This window comes from Spermophilus citellus, assembly GCF_964194105.1.
Source record: "Spermophilus citellus genome assembly, chromosome: 4".
NCBI lineage: Eukaryota > Metazoa > Chordata > Mammalia > Rodentia > Sciuridae > Spermophilus > Spermophilus citellus.
Genome location: NC_138185.1, coordinates 220,310,574 through 220,318,070, shown reverse-complemented (window position 1 = coordinate 220,318,070; position 7,497 = coordinate 220,310,574). Strand labels below are relative to the sequence as shown.

At 48.4% G+C, this 7,497-nt stretch overlaps 1 long non-coding RNA gene across 2 annotated transcripts; it reads left to right on the top strand.

The window, feature by feature from the left end:
• The first annotated feature begins 4,966 nt into the window (after window positions 1-4,966).
• On the top strand, window positions 4,967-7,003 carry LOC308648524. Of its 2 annotated transcripts, none has more exons than XR_014021845.1 (3): window positions 4,967-5,225; window positions 6,674-6,759; window positions 6,884-7,003. It is a non-coding gene; the product is annotated as an uncharacterized lncRNA (long non-coding RNA). The 2 variants fall into 2 exon arrangements; XR_014021846.1 differs by having other exon boundaries at window positions 5,809-6,759.
• The last annotated feature ends 494 nt before the right edge of the window (window positions 7,004-7,497 follow it).

The following is a 7,497-nucleotide window of genomic DNA, read 5'->3' as shown; positions in this document are numbered from 1 at the left end:
AGTCTAAGCCATGATGTTCCGAAGGTTAGGTTTATTAAACATGGTTTTTAAATGTTTTTATTAGTGCATTGTAGTTATCCATAATATTGGGGTTCATTTTGATATAATTGTGCATGTATGGGACATAATTTGCCCCAATTTAGTCCCCAGGACTTCCTCTTCTCCACCTCCTCCCTGTTCCCCTTGAATGGATGAACTGGAGGGCACCATGCTCAAAGTGAGATAAGGCAGGCTCAGAACGTCCAGGGCCCACCCAATGTTCTCCCTCACATGTGGAAGCTAAAGAGGAAAAAAAAAAGAAGTGGGGGGTGGGGAGTTGTAGGGTGGGGTCCCAATGAAAATCAAAGGGAGATCAATGGAGCAGAAAGGGCAACTGAGGGGGATTGAGGAGGGATGGGAAAGGGAGGAACCTCAGAATGAAATGGACCAAGTTATGGTACGTGCACATCTGAATAGGCCACAGGGAATTTCACCTGTATGTACGTCCATGGGGCGGCCGTTAAGGGCGTTTTTGACTTAGGATATTTTCAAATCCGTCGGGTTTATCAGAACCTAAGCCCAGCATGAGTCAAGGAGCATCTGTACCATGACCTGGAAGTTCCTTTGGTTTATTTCATTCTTTGGTTCAAAAGGCACAAGACAAATTACTTCTCTGATGTCCCAGCAGTCCTCGCTGTCTACCTGACTTCCCCCCGGGAGCTTCCCACTGCCGCCCAGGCTTACCTCTTGCTGTGCTGCCTCCATGGTGCCCAGGGGGCAGGACTGCAGCTAACTTCCCGGTGGAGGCAGTTCCAGCACAGGGAATTCAGAGGGCTGGCTCTGGGAACTCCAGCCGGCTTCCTGATAAATCCCTCAGTGCGGTTTAGAAGTCTCTGGGATGACGTGGGCCCCCTGGAATTCTGTTGCTCTGTATTCATTTAGTAGCCCCTAGGTCTGCCCCAGCATCAGGGCTGAGCTGGAGAAGAAACAGGAGAGTGAGGGGTTCCCCACAAGACCGAACCCCTCCTGGGAAAGGGGCTGGGTATGTGCTAATATCTAGACAACTCTGGGAGGCCCCAAAGTTCCTGGGAGATCTAGGCCGTTTCCACAAGCAAGGAGCTTAGAGAAATGAGTGATCTGCCTAAGATTTCACACTTGCTTTTGGAAAGGCTAGGGTTACAAACCTCACATCTGTTGGATTCTACATCATCAGAAAAGCATCTGGCCGCATGTGAAATAGACAGGCTTTCTCCTGTGCCTCCCCTCCAGCCCCTTGCCCCCCACCCCAGGACCCCACTGCTTCACCTGACACCTTTCACCCTGGTGGAAGGCAGGTGGGAAAGCTGTGGATGCATCTACCTATGGGCCATCCCCTTGCACCCTGTCCCAGGCCACCATTCCACCCAGACCTCTGGACTGATACAAGAACAGTGGGTGTTTATCAGCTACCTTGTTCAACATTCACTCAGTAGCCAGGACAGCAAGGGACATAGTTAAATAAAACATCACATTTGTACAGAACAGTTTTATAATCTGTTAGCTTGAACTGTATGAAGTTGCCAATGTTTGATCATTTCTGACAATCCTGTAGGTTTCCATCTAATAGTGAAATGAGAGCAAGAGAGTAATCGTTTAGTGGGAGCAGATACCAAATTACAGAACCTGTGTGAGCTGCTTTCAACTCCTTAAGTAATTTGTGTTCTACAATAACAACTTGAGTGTCCCTGCCAAATACTGGAGAGTGGAAGAAGTCACTTTGTTTCCTAGGGATACACTGCTTGGAAGCATCAGAGATGTGTCTTTCATCTCCATGCCCTTTCCAAGACACCTGGACCTGCTTCCTAGCTGTAGCAGGACTGGGACGCTGCTGTGGAAATTGTGGGGATTTGGACTGGTGGTGGCACTGTGTTGGCCACCCTGGGGGACAGTGTTTTCTGACATCATAATGGATAATGATCATCAAATGTGATAGTAAAACTATTTTAAAGCCAGCGAGGCTTGGGCACTGACCAGGCAGGACTGACACTTGATCCAACGGCATGGGTGCTAGCTGCCCACCTTGAGGAAGGCCACAGAAATACAGACAGCACAGTGAAAGCAGAACCCCAGCTTGGTCCCATCTCCTCCAGATTGCATACGAAATGTCTTTGTTAGGAACTGAAAATTTCTGTTCCTCCACAATGCCTGCATTGAAGCTTTAACCCCCAAAGAAGCTATATTTGGAAATGGGACCTCTAAGGAAGTAATTGAGGTTAAACGTAAGGTAAGGTCCTTGTCCAATAAGATTAGTGTCTTTGGGGCTGGGGATGTGGCTCAAGCGGTAGCGCGCTCGCCTGGCATGCGTCTGGCCCGGGTTTGATCCTCAGCACCACATACAAACAAAGATGTTGTGTCCGCCCAAAAACTAAAAAAATAAATATTAAAAATCCTTTCCCTCTAAATAAATAAATAAATAAATAAATAAATAAATAAATAAATGTGTAGGATTGTTTAAAAAAAAAAAAAAGATTAGTGTCTTTGTAAGAGACCCCAGAAGGTTCCCTCTCTCCCTAAAGGTATATACCATGGAAAGGCCATGTCTGCAAGCCAGGAAAGAAGCCTCCATCAAACATCAAATCAGACAGAACCTTGACCTTTAACTTAGCCTCCAGAACTGTGAGAAAATAAATTTATCTGTTTCAGCCACCTAGTCTGCAGTACTTTGTTATAGCAGCACAAGCAAACCCATACAGGCTTAAATACATTCAATGCATGTATTTCTTCACCTGCCCACCTTATGGAGGGCTCAGAAAGGGTTGGGGGTGGAGTGCCACTGGCTTTGGTCCATCCTGGAAGTGACATATGGGCAGCAGACAGTGATGCCTCACAACCGTGACTGACAGCAGCCTGACACCTCCTGCTCCAGAAAGGGCATGATCCAGAGTACACTTTGTTTTTCTCTCACAGAAATTAGCTGCAGCTTCTAGTATAAATAACAACTAATAATTGGAGTACTGTCCCCACCAGAGCTCAATTAGGACCTGGAGGTACTGGGACTGAACCTGAGTTCAATGTCACTGTCTCTTGCAGCTGCAGTAGCTCCCCTGCTTTCATTGCAAGGATAGATGTTCTCCTCACAGTTGTTCTGTTTCATCGTGTGCATGTACGTGTTGCATGATGCCCACGTGAGCAGCTTAGATCCTTTTTCTTCTCCTAATTAAAAAGAATTCTCTGTAGCCTGTGGGGTGGGGTGCCAGAGAGAAGGAAGTGAGATGCATAGGAAAGAAGGGGACTGTGGGGGAAAAATGGGAAAGCCCAGGCCCAGTGGCCAATGCCTGTCATCCGTGTGGTTACACCTGTGAAAGAGACTCTTTAAGCCTAGAAATGTCTCAAGCCATTTACGTGGACCAGGTCCTCCCAGTTTCTTTCAGTTGTGCTATTTTCAGAAAAGGTGAAAAGAAATGCTGCTACAGTAAACCCCAGTCTGTCTTCAAGTCCCACAGCAGGGAAATAAATGAAAGGACAGGAGTGGAGAGGCCCAACGCTTGAGAATGCCCACAGCATGCTCTGGTTTTTCCCTGGAGGGACCCAATGGTGTGCAAAGAGCTCACCATAAACAGAGGATGCAAATGGGTGTGCACACGTGTGGTGGCTTAGAGCAGAGGGTGTTTGATTGCGGAGATGATTCTATTGGTGAAGTTTGCACTCTCCCTCTCCGCTGGGGCAATTGGAGGGACTTCTTTCTTGGCTTCTCCAGTGTTTCCCTGTCCTTCTTAATCCATCCTTAAAATTTGGTGTGCAGAGGCCCAGGCAGCTCTGCTCGCCCTCAGCTTGCAGCAAGATAATCCAGCCAGAGTCTGCTGCCTGAGAAGAAAGGGTCGTCTTTGCCACAGAGGAGAGGAGACACAGGGCTGAGGCCACAGATTCCAAGAAGAGCCAACACTGGTGGTGTTCACGGTGGCGCTGATGATTGGCAGCTGGCCTCTAAGAGGCACGTGTGCCGCTTGAATGTTCCAGTAATAATAACTCTCAGGCACTCACTGCACTGTGGGTCTTGCACACATGCTCTAATTTGAACCCCAGAGCCAATCTCTGAGGCCAGAACTCTATTGGGATCTTTCAGGACAAGGAACCAAAGTGAAAGGCTTCGAAATCAGACTTCCAAAGAAAGCCACATAGCAAAATGCCATTGAAGCCTGCAACTCTGGTCCTTGGCTTGGAATTCTCTCCCATCCCCCGCAGAATCACCTGGAGTCGAGGGGTGGGGGAAGGCTGGCTCTCAGGAGGGCCAGCAGAGCAAGGTGCAGCCCAAGATTCAGAAAAGTAAGAAGCAGTGGGAACTGTTTTACCCTGCAGGATGTCAAGACAAAGCTGAAAAGGAGATACCGGGAGAAGAGCAGGAAAGCAGCCCTGAATGTGGAAGTTGCTGCTTTTCTTGGGCAGAGGTACAAACTCCATAGCTCTGCCGTGACCTGAAGGCTGTCACCAAGCAAAGGGGGCAGACTGGCTTCCAGGACAACTCCTCAATGCCCAGCATTCAGGGCTGCTGTGTAGCTGAGCCCTTCCAAGAATGCCCCCTCCTGGTGACATTCTCAAAGGCCAGGCCACAGCCACACCAGAGGCGGTGCCTTCAGATTCTGGGAAGCTGCTCCTGCAGACCTGGGTCTACCTGTGCAAGCATCTCTCTCTCTTTTCCCTCCTCAGTTCCCAAACGAGTGCTAGGTAAATTATTTTCCTAAGATAAGATACACCCTGGTAGAGTTTGCTTCCTTTTTTTTTATTAACCCTGAATAATACTCTCTATGTCATCTGTATATTTATGATAGCTCAAAGACATGGGTGTGTGGATCTAATTAAAAATGTGAAAGGGTTTAGCAGCCTGCTGCCTCCCTGCAACTCTCTGGTTGCCAAATCTTGGCAGCCGTGTTGAAATGGGGCCAACTGTTTAGTCTTCTGCTGAACGGCTGCCAGGGCGCAGTGCATTGTGGGGCGAGGAGCAGAGCTTGGAGGTGCTGGTGGAGAGGCGCCTGCATGGGGTGAGGCCCGGGTCCTGCCACCCAGAGGAAACCTGAGCCGCAGCAGCTCTGGCTCCCTCTCTGCTGCCCCTCCCCACTGCTTTCCAAGTGCAGGTGCTGAGGCCAGTGGCCTGGTGGGTGACCGCCCTCCAGGTCCTAGGAGGAAATTATCCCCAGGGTGTTTGCTGGCTTGCAGTTAACAGGAGGCCTCTTCAGAGGAGAAACTTCTCCATTTCACATCAGCATCTCTGGGTGAGTTTCTGCTCAGCTCCAGGCATCTCCGCTGTAAGTCTGAACCTCCCTTCATGGCTCGTCTGTTGTGCCAGATCTAGCAACCTTACTGTGCACACATGTCGCTGGGGATCCTGAGGAAATGAGGGATTCTGATCCAATAGAAAACGAGAGAATTCATTTTGCTGAGCTCAGAACTTACTAGAATTGCTTACGTCCAAGTTAGAACTCCAGATTCCAGCCTGATTCAGGGATATGGGGCTCTGGAAAAGGACACCTCGGTGGTTTGCAAGGAGAGAGAAAGCGGGGCAATTCAGAGCTAGGCACTCTCCATGATGGGTGGACAAGAAAAGTGAAACTGAAACAGATCTAAGGCAGGGTTATTTTTTTATTTCCTCAACATGTGCCAACAAAAACAACAACAATAAAAAAAATTAAACAGGAAGAAAGGATTGCATTCTTTCCATGCAAAAAGGCTCTTTTGCCAAGTGAAAATTCAGCTCTCAAATGATCTTCTAAGACTCTTAGGAAGACAACATTGCCTTCAACCTCAAACCCTGGGTGTTACTGATTTTCCATAATACTTGTGATGCATTTATTTCAGAAGAAGAAGGAGAAAAGAAAGAAGAGGAAAAAGAGGAAGAAGGAGGAAGAAGAGGAGGAAGAGGAGGAGGAGAAGGAGGAAGAGAAAGGGGGGAGGGATTATGATTATTATTAGAACTGTAATGATTGTTAGAAGGAAAGATCTAACTATGACCTTCTGCAGGGCAGGGCAAGAGTGTGGAGAAAGCATGAATTTTGAAATACTTTCCTCCCAGGATGGGATTTGGCTCAGGTATTAGACTGAGGAAAAGCAGCTGCCATAGCTGGGCCTACGTGCCCCGTCTGTGAAATGGGGTGATGATGCTGTCCTTGCAGTGCAGCTGGGTACACTCTGCATGGGTTTGTGGAGGGGCTCCTACCCAGGGGGCCTTGACAGGCGTCTTACAAATCCAGAGCCTTGGCCCCATGGGACCAGGCCATTATCCCAGATGGAATTGCATCCGGCAGACTGCTCTGAGCACAAATGTATTCTAAAACCCTGGATGGGAGCTAATCACTGTGGAAGTCACAGAGCCTCTGTTCCAGATATCAGAAGAGCCCCCAAAAATGAGACCCTGGGGAATGGTAGAGCATTTTCTCCTTCTTTTCAAATGACAAATTTATACATGTGAAAAGTTTAAAACGACATGCCAAATAAATCACGAGTAGTCATAATATAGCTGGCCACCTTTATTAGGAAACAATAAAATGCATGAAGTCGGTAGGGTGCAGGGAGGTGCAGGTCACAAGAGTCCCTGCACGATTCTTTCCTCCTGTCCTAAGTTGGCACAGCAGCTCCCTGGCTCGTGGTTTAGACAATGCACAACTGGCTGCTTCCATCCCAAAGAGAGAGACCATTTGCTGGTAAGATCCTCTGCTTTTTCTAGGAAAATTCCACTCCAAGATTCTGTATGGACTCTCATCCAAACACATGGCAGGTGATCGTCTAAACCACCCAGGGAAGGTGCCAGAGGTAAACATCTAATTAATTAAAGAAAACCTCCCTCCCCACCCCAACCTGGAAAAGGCCCTGCCATGGAGAAGTGCTCACTCTCGCCAATGCACGCTCACACACGTACTTTCCAAACCGCTTCCAGGTGACTGGTCCGCAAGCCGGCCTGCCTCTGTTAATTAAAGTCTACAAACCTTCAAGCCCATCGCCCTTCCTTGGTTGTCTGCGTGACCACAACCCCTACGCTCTTCCAAGCAACATTTGCTCCAACTTAATATTCTGGTGCTTTCGGGAACATTTAAAAATAAACCATTTTGGCACATTGTCAAAGTCTTGTCTACATTCCTTCATGACAACCACCCTAAGTGAGATTTTAAAAGCCAAAGGGAGGTGGGGGCGGGGAAGAAAGGAGTCCCCTCCCCCGCCTTTAGAGTGATAATTTCAGCTGGTGTCAAATGAGCGTGCATCCTTCCTGTTTTGCCCAGGTTTAATTGCCCCTCGGGTGCTCTGGGCATCCTGGGTTCATCCTTGACTCCTTGTATCCTTCTCCTTTATTCTCTTCTTGTAGCTGGATCACCTTGATGGATGAGAAAGGGGCATTTGAAGGCCAGGAAATTTTTTGCTGTTGTTGATTTGGTCCCCAGCTGGCCACAGGAGGGAGAAGGCCTGGACAGGGAAGGGGCCCAGGCGGGTGCTTCAGTGTCATTCCTGGTCCTTGCTGGTAATCGCTGCAAAACAATCCTGTCTGCTCCCTTCCCA